We start from the raw sequence: 14,502 nt of genomic DNA on the forward strand, positions 1-14,502 counted from the left end.
CATGTTTCAAAAACAAATTTGCAGATATTATTTCAGCAACTAAACCTGTCATCCAACACATTTTTATTCACATATTGCTCCTTAAAATAAGATGAGAAGCGCAATTACAGAATGTGCATTTTCCCAAGTCAATCCATCTTTCACATACAAACAATATATTTCAGCATGATCATTAGTCCTACAACAGTGCTTTGAACATGTTTCAACATGGAAGCTACATTTCAGCAATGACATAAAACCTAAAGACCATTATTTCCTTCGTTCAATGACTTCAAACTCAATAAAAACAATATATTTTAGCTTGCTACTTGATCCTACATATAATCAAAATGTTGTCCTAACAATGCAAGTTTTCAAGAACCTTGAAATAAAATCTAATCTTTACTGAATTTTCGTCACCTAAACATGCAATAGTTCTCTTAGTATGTCCACAAGCCATGGGAATCAAAAGACATAGAGAACAACTGAGTTCAAATGACTCTAGCTTGAATTGGGATTTAAACAAACATCAAGCATTAATATGCATCATTTCAGATCTGAAAACATACTTCCAAGAGAAGAAAACCAAACTAAAAACAACCAAAAACAATTTGCAAATCAAAGCAAAACAAACTAGATAATAATCGTATCAAAGAAGTAGGCTGAAATGATTTTTCCACTCAATGGTACGGGAATGGCATACACACACACACCTTCCCTATCCCCAATGGAGTTGCCATTTTGTGAACATCCAAATTGTGTTTGGGGTTTAATCCATGGTTGAAGTGGTATAGAGCCGCCACCCATCAAAAAAAGAACATGGGAGTGATGGGCCTCCCAAGTTCAAGAAACAAACAAGACATGACTCACACCCCAAAACAAAGCAAATCTAGGTACTTTTTAACAGAGAAAGGGAAGGTATTAGGCACTCCTCTCCCACAATTGATAAGTACTACCATTCCCCTAATTGACCAAAGAAAATAAGTTAAAAAAAAATGAGCAACAAAGAACCAAAGGTTTTGCATATCCAAGAGGAAGCTAGTCAAGGTGAGCTTGTCTCCCAAGTGGTTCAATCCTCTCATTCTCCATTCGGGTGTGAGGAACCCTTAAAGGAGCGAAGGAATAGGCAACTACATGTATCCTCCTTTTTCCAAGGTCCCTCACACTTCTACTAGTCAAATGAGTGAGGTTGAAACACAAAGGATTTGATCCCCATGAGCCATCTCTCTTAAGGCAATTTCAACTTAAGACTTGTGGAAAATATGGAAGCCAAAAAAAAAACAAAAGAAAAGGAAGAAATCTGATTCAAATTTGTATTAAAACAGAACTAACAACACCAATAAATATAAATAATAATATTCACACAAATAATTCTAAAATGCATGTCCACTTAACTAAACAAAACCGAATTGAGACACCTATGAAAATGGGCAGATTTCAGCACTGATATTAATTTAGTCAAGTTTAAAAAAATACTAAAAGAATCTAGAACACTCATTTGAATTAACTAACAAGTCAATCTAAGGTTTCCTACATCTCAATAACATGAAATCAACTAAAAACATGCATGATATTTAATCCACAAGAAGGTAATTCAATGCTAAAAGTAAAAAAAAATACTAGAGAAGGAACGATCATATCAATAAGATTTAACAAAAAAAATAAAAAAATGAAGATTAGATGAGGTGAGAAGATCACCTCTTTATAGGCCCTTTGACAAACACTAGAAGATAAGTGATTGAAATTGTTGACTGCTCTTTTTGAGGTTGAACCTTGATTGAATCGAATGGGTAGAGGGCTACTTCTCCAAGGCTGCTTTGAGACTTTTCTTTTTCTTTTCTTTATTTTTGGATTGAATGATGCCGGAGGATAAGTTCAGCCAGACTCTTGGAAGGGAGACGAGAGTTTGAGATGTTGAGGCTCAGATGGTTCTTGGAGAATGATTTCAGTGAGGGTTTTTGGTTTGTGAAGAAGGAGATGGGAGCTTGGGGATCTTGGTTCGGGCATGAGGAGAAGAGAGATACAGTTTTGGGGTTTATTGTACAAGGGAGAGGAAGAAGAGGATGAAGGTGAGACTCTGTGGTAAGGGTTTCATGGAGGAGGGAGAGATTTTGTGAGAGATTGAGAGAGTGGGAAGGGTTTTTACCTTACTTGGATGGGGATGGTGGAGGGCCGACCTGCTGCCTTCTTTGAGTTCTTTCTTGCATCTTCCAACTCTCTTCTTCTTCCTTCTCCTCTTCTAACCAAAATGATAGTAGCCCACATTTTCTTTTTTCTATAGAGATAAGAAAAATTGGGAGGGAAGATGAAGGTAGATTCAGTGGCTAGGGTTCATGGAGGTTGGTTGTTGATGGGAGGAGGAAGAAGATGGAGGTTAGGAGGCAAGGGTTTGGAGGGAAGGGTGGAGAGGATAGAGTGTTTCAGAGAGGAGGCGGTCGTAGTGTTTGAGAGAGGAGATGGTCATCTTAGTGAGGGAGAGGAGAGAATCGTGAGAGTGTTCAGTGGTTCTAGCCTTGGGGGAGAGGAGAGAATGGTGAGAGTCCCCCTTTTTTTAGGTTTAGTTTCGGTTTTTTATTGCTTTTTTTGTTGGGTAAATTACAAAGAGCCCCCCCCATACTTTGTTTTGAGACAAAGATCCCCCCTATACTATGACAGTGAAACAAAGACCCCCTTTCGTTAGCTTTCCATTGAAATCCACCATTGCAACATTTTTTAATCCCCATACTACCCTTGTAATATGGACAATTGGGAGAAAAACACTATTCATCTTCCACAATCTCATGATACACGAACAACAGTGGCAATAGTCCCTTCTATTGAGAGAAAAACATTGTTCTCTCTCTCCCCTTATTTCTCTTCTTCCCCTTTCCCTTTCTCTCCTCCCCTTTCTCTTCTCTTTCATTAACACCCAGGCTACTTTCAACAATAGTAGCTAAGTGGAATACTTGAAACTATGATTGCTTCATAGAAACCCATTTGCTTCCCTAGCACAAGCTCTCTCTTTGGACTCTGAACGTCTCTCTATTCTTTTTTCGGCCCAACACATCCGTAGAGCCTTCAAGGCTCCCATTGTCTCTGGCACATCGATGGGCTCCAGCCAGTATTTCGTCGATTTCAAGATTGGAACTCCACTTCAGAGCTTCCTCCTTGTGGCGGATACAGGCAGCGATCTCGTCTGGGTTAAGTGCTCTGCTTGCTGGACATGCATGGGCGTAGGTACTCGATCGAAGGGGAGGAGAGAGGGACATAGGTACCCGTAGAATCAGAAGCCTTAGTGGCTTCTAGGGATCAAGAGACTGTCTAGCGTCGCCTGCTCCAGCTATGATGCTATCATCCTCTCCAAAGCAGCTCAACAATCGTTTGAGGATTTAATATTTTTTCCATCCTTAATAACCCAAACAGAAACCTCATCATAGTAGATGAAGATGATCCCAAGCGTGACCTCGAGCTCCTTTCCTAGGGCAGATTCGTAATTGTCATCTCTAGAAGCTCTCTTTGCTCTACCTCAGAAGCAATGGATGCTGAGGATGGATTCTTGTTGGAACGCGACAGACCTAGAATTGATTTCCTTATGTAGGATAGTAGAGATCTCTTGGTGATTTTCGAGTTTATCTCAAGCTTTCATAGCGGAATCACTTGCATGTATACCAGCAAGCTCAAAATGCATAGATCTTTGAACCAGGGTTTGGCATTGCTAGCGGCGATGTTCTTGCACTTATTACTTCGGTGTGTCCCGGTATTAATCCCATTCAATATGTTCTAATTCAAAGACCTAGCCAAGCCTGTGCTGGCTCCCTCATTCACCGGCCATCCGAAGAGCGACAGATTGGTTGAAGAAGCTCGCGCCACGATCAAATCGATTCATCTTTGGGGAATGCTCAGCTCCTTTGCTAGTGGCATCAGTGCCTCACATGATTTTAGGGTCCTCACGGATTCTTTGATGTTCCTGAGAACCAATTGAGAGAGGAACCTCTCAGTCTTAGAGATTAGGTTATCTTCTGAGAAGTCCTCGATCATCACCAAATACTCTCCGGCGCAACAAAGAGGAGCCACATTCCAAGACATGAGATTGGTCTTAACGTCGTAACAGAATTTGATGGTGGTCTCAAATGTCTCAGAACCGCCCGAAAAATCTGGGAGGGATATGTAGCAAGGTTCCTCTTTAATCTCAACATCAACTTTAGCATCATTTCCTTCGAGTTCTTCTTGCCTTCTAGCAATGTTGGCTTCTTGCTCGGTTATCATCAGATGATGCTATCTACTTTTTGCCATAAGAGGGAACTGAACAAACACATTAAGTAACAGTTTCAGTCCTGAGGAATGAGGAGAAAAAGACTAAAGGAAGTACAAAGAGGTGAAGATAGCATCAATAGGGAACCTTATGGAGGTGGAAAGTCATGTCGTCCTCTTCAATCACAATGTCTCTAGGTAACCCCGTAATACAAAACCTAAAAAAATGCGAATGATAAAATCCTTTCAAATTCTTCTTTTCTGAGGTAGAAGGGATTACCACCATTGTTGTTTGTGTATCATGAGGTCGGGGAAGATGAACAGTGTTTTTCTCCCAATTGTCCCTATTACAAGGGTAGTATGGGGATTAAAAAATATTGCAATGGCGGATTTCAACAGAAAGCTAATGGAAGGGGGTCTTTGTCTCACGATCATAGTATAGGGGGGTCTTTGTCTCAGACCCCATAGTACAGGGGGGTCTTTATAATTTACCCTTTCTTGTTTAAACCAAATGAGGATGGGGTGCTTAGTTTAGTTAGGACCGGATTGGTTTAGTTCGGTTAGGCTTGGACCGAGTGGAAGAGGATTAGTTGGGTTTGGATGGGGCTAGTTAGGTTTAAGTGGGGAAGGTTAGGGTTTTAGGGTTAGGCTTTCAAAGGAGATGGAGGGCCAGGATTTTTTTATACTAATCTAAGGGATTGGAGGGCTTTCCTTTTTCTTTGTTTTTCTCTCATTGGTCTTTTCCCTTTTGACCAAATTTAATGCCTTGGGGACAACTCCCCCTTGTCCCCTTTAATGCCTAGAATGGGGAGAGTTCAAATTTTGAATTGAAAATGGCTTAACCGAATTTTTAAGGGAGAAATGAAAGTAGGGTAGCTAGGGTTTTGGGGTGCTAAATGATGGTTAGGTCAATCCTAGGGTGGAGAAGCAAGAAGGGCTCAAATCGAGGGCTAGGATTGATTCTAGGTTTAGTGAGGGCTTTGGGTGATTTTCAAAGTGTGTAGGGTCCTAATTGAAAATGTGTAGGCGATTTTTGCAAAGAAAGGGTAAGTCTAAGGGGTATAATGTGCACCATTTAAGGGTAAGGATTAAAACTCAAGATGTTAGGGTTCATCTCGGCCGACAAGATCGCACAAATTGGAATCCTAGTAGATGGAGGAGCAAAATGGGGAATTTTGTAAAGAAATTTTTCAAGGGGGTTCTAAGTTGTTCAAAAAGGGTAATGATGGGTTTGATGGCCTCGAGAGGTGTGCCAGAGTAAGAAATCGTAATTTGGAGTGTGTTGAGCAATGGAGGTCACCGAATCATGATTTTTCTTGATAGAAGGGTAAAATGGTAATTTCAGGTCTAAAAATGGAGGGTTTATCCGGGTGCCTAGGAAGGTGATGACGTGGTCTAGGTGTATCAGAGGGTGTATCGCAATGCAAATCTTGAAATATGAGAGTAATAGCCAATGAGAGCCCTTAATTTGGAATCTTTATAAATGAGGGGTAAAATGGTAATTTTAAGGTTTGGACTTTAACGAATCGATGATCGAGAGGTTTTGATGGGGTTTGGCGGTGTCAGATGATATGTGATGACGGATCTTGAATTTGGGGCATATCAGGCGATGAGGATGGTCCATTTGGAATCTTTTTAAATGAAGGGTAAAATAGTAATTTTGGGGTATAAAATGTGATGGACTGTCGATCGGGAGGTTTTGAGGGGATTTGGAGATGTCGGATGAAGTGTAATGATGGATATCTTTGATTTGGAGAGTGTCGGCCAATGAGGATTGTCGGTTTGGAATCTTTTTGGATGAAGGGAAAAATGGGTATTTTGAGATATGAAGTTTGTTGGATGGCCAATCAGTTGGTTGATGAATGTTTTGGTAGGTCTTGAAGGTCCTAAATGATGTGTTTTGATGAAGATCTTTGATATAGAGAATGACAGCCAATGAGGATCATCGATTTGAAATCTTTTTAGATGAAGGGTAAAATGGACATTTTGAGGTCTGAAATTTGGTGGGTGGTCAATTAAGTGGTTGTTGAAGATTTTGGGAAGGTTTGAATGTCTTGGGAGAGGTGTCATGATCGAAATCTAAGATTATGAGTGTAATAAGTAACGAGAGTGGTCGATTTGGAATCTTTGTGTATGAAGGGCAAAATGGGGATTTCCATATTGAGTTGATAGGGGCCTTTGGCTAATGTACATTCAGGGGTCTACCAGTCAACTACCTTCTCCTCTAATGTGGTTTTCAGTACCACGAGTCCGTCGACCGTTGTGTGGGTAGACTCGATTTCTTTTAGCTTTAAGCAATCCGTCTTTCTCATGTTTCACCATATGGATTACCTATCTTTCGATTTCCTCCCGCAACTCCCTTCGATCTCCTTTAGATCTGTTGGGCATGGTTCTGTAGTTCTTCTGGCCTTCCTTCATGTCGTAGCCTTAGCTTATTGACGGGTCTTGCATTAGATACAGCATTTTCTTTCCACATGGCTGGCTACAAGTATAGCCAAATCAAGATAAGACGAGAAGGATGGTCAGAGGCCGCAACGGAACTACCATAGGAGAGCCCAAGCACTAAGAGCTCCACCAACTTACTACTTGGGCCGACACCGCTCCTGCACTTGCAATAGGAACAGAGCCCACCTATCGACCGAATACAAATTCTGCATCCGCCAGACAGGAACTTGCAGCAGATAGTCCTGCCTCACACCCACACTCACGAAAGACAAGAACGCCTACGCCTTGAACTACCAAGTAAGGGATGAGCTACTTATCGACAGCAGGCACTATCGCCTCACAACATTTGAAGGGCTCCTAACTTGCATACTCGCCTCACAACCTAGAGAGAGTCCAACCATCATAAGGGATTGGAGATAAAGAGATGGCAAGCTGGAAGGACGACGGGAGATGATCGTTCAGACAGGAGATGTGGACGAGTTTTCTAGATAGTCAGTCCAGATGCTGGGGGCAAGAGCTAACCGTAGCAGTCTAAGGCCGAGATGAATCAATTGAAGAAGAAATTAACTTAGATAGGGCTTCGCCCCTTTCTTTTCACCTCAACGCGGGCAACATTCAATTCGTTAGAAAGGCCTCCCTCAAGTGCTAGCGTACAAGAAGGAGCTTTCAGCAATGAATCACATGTCGAAATACCAAAATGTTTAATCATCAAGATTTGTGCTTGGTCTTTCGCCTACCGTGTACGGTGTAATGACATCTCGTGCCAAGAAAAAAGAAGGGTGGAACCTGGCTCACAAACCAGGAGATCTGGGGGCTTTTGCTCGCTCATGATCAATCCCATTCTACTACTCTGTTAGTACCAATTCTTACTCTTGTCAGTCTCTGAGGGACATCGAAGACTTGGAACTACATCGAAAGACAATATTCATTGCCTCACTACCATCTCGAGAGAATCAATTGGCTTGGGATGAATGTCATTGGTTCTTTTCCTCTCTTTCCTTCTCGCATGGGAGTGTCTTATGGTTTTAAGGGTGTTGAAACTTTAGGAATTTACGTTGTCAGTCTTTCGACTACTGAGGGGGTTCAAAATGGAATCTTGACTTAATGGATGGGTAAATGAAGGAATTTTAGGTTTAAGCTTGGTAGAGTGTTATGATTTGAATTACAAGGTTGTGGAGAGGGTTTGGTCATGTCAAGGATGTGTGGATCATAGGATTTTTGTTCGAGAAGTACTGTATGTGAGATGTGTCAAAATGGAACCTCTGATGGATGAACGACAAGATCAAGGAATTTATGGCCGAAATTTGGTGTGATTGGTTGTTTGAAGGTTTGGTTTCATGTGATGGGGTCTGATCGGGTAACAGGTGTGGTGATGTGGTGTAATCGGAACCATCGAAAGGGAATATTATGGATTTAAAGGTGGATTTGAGGGTATTTGATTTGAAATTTGGTTTCCTAGGGTTTTGGCATATTCTAAAGATGTTAGCAAGGTATGATTGGGCATTTGGAGCATGAGAAGTGGGTTAGAAAGGGGACCGAGCAAAAATTGGGTGCTGACACCAACGAACCAAACCAATCAACTAGTTAACCAGTCAGCTTTGGTTCAATCTCAATTACTAATCTTTCAAACACCTATATTACCGATTCAATTTGGAAAATGGGCCTATGGTTTGGTTAACCAAACCATGAGCACCCCTAATTGAAACTTGGCTTGGTCAACCAAACTAAACCATGAATTGCATAAATATGTATTTATGCATTTAACTACTTGTGTTCAACACATCTACAGTGTTTAAGCTACCAACAAGTGGTATCAGAGTACGTTCACTTTATCAAAAGCTTAATAGCTTGGTGAATAATGGTTGCCCAAGCTAGTGCTCCATTTGCTAGAGGATACTCAATCTTCCTGCCTCTTTTTTTATTCTACTAATTTTACACATTGGAAGGCCAGGATGAGAATCTACCTCATCACCCTAGACTATGATCTATTAAGAAAGGTCCTTCTGTTGGGGAGAGAGCAAATGTGAAGGACATGAACCTTAGAGAAAGAGGTATAAATCAAGGAGAACTTGATAAAATTGCTTCATACACAACTGCCAATGAAATTTGGCAAGAATTGCATTCTAACCATGAAGGGATTACATGTAATTACTAATAACTCTTATACAAAAATGATAATTTGTGGTTGTAGGAAAATCATAAAAAATTATCTACACAAGATTTATCTTTTGATATAGTACACATAGTTTATGACAAGGAAGATGAACTTTTAGAAAGGGAAGAGCTTAGTGTAGTAAAAACATCATATGGCTACAAAGTAAAAGCAAATCTTGATTAAGAAGGAAACTTGTATAAACTCTACTCCTTGTTCTCTATTACAAAAGGAGCTAAAAGCAAATCTTGATGAGCATGATATAATGGAAATCATAATGATGAAAGAACCTGGTGTTCTTGGTATTTCTTCATCAATAGAGAAACGAGCTCCAATACTCAGGTAACTCTAACCCTTAAACCTTTTGAGAATAATATTTTAAAGAGGATAAAAATAAAAAAAAATCCATTAAAAAGGATGATAACAAAAGCCACTTATAAAAAAAGGACTTCTATTGAATTTCATTGGCCCAGTTTGGAAAATTTTGAACTCCTTAATGGTTAATTAGGCTTACATTAAGAACAGAATTAGAAAATGTCTTCAAAATATGTAGTCCAAATATTTTTTGTGCCAGGGACCTATTAGATGACACATGAGGAAGGAATTCTAAAACATTGGTTTAAGGATAGTTTGATGTGTCAAAAACCTAGTCTGCTTATTATAACAAAACCCTTGGAATAGATGGAAACTTATAGGACCCACGTTCACTACCCTAGTCAAACATTTTTATGCTAATTTCAAGTTTTTTTGGTAAAAGAGTGATTCATTGAAAAACAAGAGAACAATAGAAATAGATACAACAAAAGACAAAAGCAAGACACTCACAGAGCTAAACTTGTGACATAGGAAAAGAAACAACAACACACCTGCAATAAACAAGGAAGAGAAACATAACCAAACAGAAAGAGAAGAGTTGCACACAACAACTACATGCACAAAACAATTGATCTTCTTTGAATCACCTGTAGAGTGAAGCACCCAACAAAAATCAAAAGATTTTCCTTGAATCAGTTTCCTTACATCCATGCATAAAAACAATAGATCACAGTGACAATTCATACTAGAATTAAAAAGATTGTATATCAGAGATTTACAATCTAATTCAAAAACCACTACTTCCAAATTTAAATCAGTTCTAGTTTTCACTGGTTCAAATAAGGCTTTGGCTTCTACAATCAAAGAAGAAGAAACTTTGACTTGACTAGCCTTTGCAAAAAGACATACACTTGTAAAATCTCTAAAAACAAAATCCACTTTTGGTGAAACCCAAAAAGATGAAATGATCTTTGAACACAACTCAACTCTTAAAGGGCTTTCCAATCTCAAAGGCAAGTTTTGAGATCTCTCCACTATAAATCTATGAATAGAAGAGATGACATCCAAAGGATTAGAATCAATTTTTTCATAATAGAAAGCATTCCTATCCTTCCAAATTTCCTATAAGCAGATAGCATAGTTAGCTAGGATATCAGAATTTTTTAATCCAATTTCATTTAACAAAAGCATGAACCAACTATCAAACCTATCCATATGGCTAAGCTATTGCAGGTCAATCCCGGTACTTGCCCCTAACCAGATGCACCTAGCTTTATCACTCTATACTAGAACATACAAAATGGATTCAGCATGATGGTTACATCTTTCACAAAGGAACTAACATAAGAATTTGGGACAACCCTTGGATCCCAGATGTTAATGGTTTTAAGCCTGTATGTCCAAGACCAAGGCCGGACAACATTGACTTGATTTCTAACCTCATAAACTAGGAAAACAGGGAATGGAACCCTGAAAAAACTAAACTCTTTATTCACCCCTATCCTTGCTGAAAAAATTATGTAGATTGACCTCGCTGAAAATCTATGGGAAGACAGATTGGTGTTGAATCCAAACAAGAAGGGTTTGTTCTCAGTTAAGTCAACCTATTTAGTAGCTTTTGAAAATCAGGGTAATAGGAATTTTGCAATTCAAATTTCAAGGATCACTCGTGAAAGATGGAATGCAATTTGGAAGATTCATGTAGAGCCAAAATTTTTAAGTTTCCTATGGAAATGTTGGCTTAACAGCATTGCAGTTAAGGAGAATCTATTTAATAGAAAAAAATGCCAATTTCAAGTTGAATGCAAGTGGGAATCTCCTAAACCTTTGTGAAAATAGTTAGAATAGAACCATGGTTAAATGAGTTAGGAAACCACCTAGGGATTTCGAATGAAGGACCTCTAGCATATGCCAAGAAAGGACAACCAGACAGATGTGACATTGATTATACAATGGCTCTACAAGTAGCCTTTGATAATCCTAGTTTAGATAGACACTACAACTAAGTTCAAAAGCATCTATATGGGAGTACTATATATTATAATGGCTAAGGGGATACTATTGTTCTTTTGATCACATCTCTAGAATGAAGTTCTTATTGTTGTATTGTACCAAGACTATAGTACCCATCAATCTGTCTTGCATAATCATGGGTATAGATTAAAGTATCGGTATTAGAAATGCATGGACATTGATGAAAAATATGAAAACACATATAAATTCAATAAATACATTAATAATACTAAATTTAAGGTTAAGATAGCCACAAATAATGTATAAATACATAAAATATGTATATTTTAATGGTGTATATGAAAACTCATATTACAATTAATATAACAAGATGCATAGATGTCATACAATTTTATTGATAATACATTAATTAAGAGCCCAAAACACAAAATATATGCACCTATTATATATTAATTATTTTCTATTTACTATTTTTAATGTTTTACATTAAAAAGTCAACCAAATATTAAATTTTCAAATGTAAATTAAAATATTAATTAATAATTTATAAAATATATAGTCTCAGCTTAAAATATATCATATGCATTAAATTTTCTATAATGCATATCATATGCAAATTCATAATTTTTAATTACTAAAATGACTATTACATTATTAATAAAAGCAGAACAAACTATATATCACTAGTGGAGGGCTACTCCATCGTGAAAGAGACATTCAACACCTCCTCTCCTTATCTTGCAATTATACATGTTCACCCTTAATAGGAATTCCTTAAATCACATCACGCATTGCACAACAATGACCACATCCCATGACCATAAAAGCATTACAAGCAAATCATAAACAAGCATAACGTTCAGAACACACATCACAAATTTCACAAAATGACCAAAAATACTTCTACCTAAGCAGGAGCTACCTTAGATTGAGTAAATTGCAAAATGACTAAACCCTTTTCCCTTTGAAACCATGCAAACAAAAATTGTGCTTATCGACAAAAATACTTGTATAAATAAGTAGGGGTGCTAATGTAAATATATGAACTTAGGTCCCATGGAGATATCACTAAGGACACTCAAATAAGTGGCCATAGTGCGGTTGCATCGCACTCACAAAACCAAGCTTCCACACTTATATGATAAAAGAATTGTCTAGAAAAACATCTTACCACAATTAATATAGCCTAAAAATCTCCATAGCTCAGTCTCACTCAAGTCTTAATCACAACAAATAGGCATCCTCACAATAAGATGTAGTAACTCAAAGTTACAACATATAACATAATCGGGCTTCAGACACTAGTGTCCCACAATTTGGCCAGTCAACAGAGCAACCCATGCTGCAATGACATGTCACTAAAACACTACAATGTAGCCAAACATAGCTCTACAATGCTTTATATGAGTGCCAAAGTGTTGTAATATAGCATACAAAAAAACTACAACATTACACTAACACATTAATGCCTCAAGCAAATGCCTAAGGCGTGAGAGGTTTTCAAAAGAAGGGTTGTAACTAAACTTGTGCTCGCATGCAATCCCCGAGGAGAAGGCGAAAACCCAAACCTTGGGACCTCTGTAATGATACATGACGAAACCATACTTGTAACCTTTCTATTCCAAATCTAACCAAATAACAAACTTTCCCACTTTGGGCGAAATTCCCTCTTACATTACTTCATTTGGGGGAAAACATCTCTATAAATAGAGGACTTAAAATTCCCCAAGAGGGAGAAACATTACATTTTCCCTACCTCCCTACATAGGCTCAGCCAGACTAACTTGTTTCGCCCCTTACTCTCTCTCTCTCTCTCTCTCTCTCTCTCTCTCTCTCTCCCCTGCCCTTCTCTCTTCTCTCTGAGAGGCAATTGCTGTTCCTAGACCTTCAGAGATTTGACCACCACAATCATGGAGTCTCTGCGGCCAACAATAGTAAAATGGTCTTTACAGGCCAAGGGGTTATCAAGTTGTATCAATCATATTGAATAACTGACAACCTGAGTTATTCATAACCACTGCAAACGGATCAGATACAGCTACATCTATACCCAAATCGACTATCTAAACATTGGATCTAAAGCTGATCTAAAAACTAATATATATGTCAAACTTAGATCAAATTCACATTTAATCTCCATTTTATTGTGTTTAAAATGACCAAAAAAAATTAAGTTTTGAAAAACCTAATTATTTTTAACTAATACATGTATTAAAATATAAAATATTAAATTTATCAATAAAAAACTTTATATAATTGGGTATTTATATAATATAAAATAATATTTTTATAAGACTCAAATTTTAATTTTAATCAGATCAGATGGAGCAGTGTTTTTAAACCGTCATTGATCCGGATGGTCAGACCATTCGGCTCGGGAACTATCCAAGCAACCAGTTCTGTTTCACCCTTAACCTAGTTTTTGGCCAAAAACCGTTGATTTGATCTGTGATCCCCTAACTCAAGTGAACGACCCATTTGACCCATTCAATGGTTTTTGCCATTTTTATTTTAATTTTTTAATTTTTTAAGTTAGAATAAACCATCCATTCAAACTGAATGGTCAAACCGCTAACACAAAAACCAGTGGCCAAAACAATTCAATTCCGAGTTGGTTTTTAAAACCTAGGGATGGGGTTAATTAGCATATAATCTCCGGTGCAATTTTTACCATCCAAATCCGATATATTTGGATTCACAGTCAAATCGATCGAATATCAGAATTTCGGAGTCCCTTGACATCCCTAATAACCAATGCCTTCACAAAAATGCAGCTTCTCCCATCTGAACGATATACAGAATTGGTTGGTTGTATTTAGTGGTAAACCCATCAGGGTTCGTGTAATCGTGTTGGGTTTGGTCTGGACCGAACTTCAGCCATTTATACCGAATTGGTTGATTGTATTTGGCCAATTTTTTAGCCTTCAAAAAAAAAAAAAAAACCAACCAATTGACATTCTGCATTAAAATATGAATCTATGAAATTCATGCATTATAATGTACATGAGTATAAGTAAAAATATTGTGTTTCAGTATTCGAATTAGACTGGATTTTCAATTCATCTTTAATTTTGCTAACACAAGGGATTAAGAGTTGATATATGATCTAGGGATTTCAATGGATCGGATTAATTTGTAAACCCATATTAATCCGGTCCTTCAGGCTGAATTCGAATCAATCTTCATTGAATTCAGGTTGATCCACTAACACAATGCCCGATTAACGGAAATGGGGCGGAACAGGTTCAAGACCTTATGTAACGCTAACAAAATTGGAATGCCCAGGGTTACTAAAATCATTTTTATAAGCTGCCTAGCCACTTGACGACATCTCAGTCGTTGTAGTATAGTGGTGAGTATTCCCGCCTGTCACGCGGGCGACCCGGGTTCGATCCCCGGCAACGGCG

The 14,502-nt window shown here is 38.2% G+C and overlaps 1 non-coding gene and 1 pseudogene across 1 annotated transcript; one reads left to right on the plus strand and one right to left on the minus strand.

The window, feature by feature from the left end:
- Window positions 1-3,250: 3,250 nt before the first annotated feature.
- Window positions 3,251-4,495, minus strand: LOC148791611 (BTB/POZ domain-containing protein At5g66560 pseudogene; annotated as a pseudogene).
- A 9,935-nt stretch (window positions 4,496-14,430) lies between these two features.
- Window positions 14,431-14,502, plus strand: TRNAD-GUC (transfer RNA aspartic acid (anticodon GUC)). The gene has a single exon. It is a non-coding gene; the product is annotated as a tRNA-Asp (tRNA).

Source organism: Nelumbo nucifera, chromosome 5 (genome assembly GCF_055504915.1).
Source record: "Nelumbo nucifera cultivar China Antique chromosome 5, China Antique-T2T, whole genome shotgun sequence".
NCBI classification, from domain to species: Eukaryota; Viridiplantae; Streptophyta; class Magnoliopsida; order Proteales; family Nelumbonaceae; genus Nelumbo; species Nelumbo nucifera.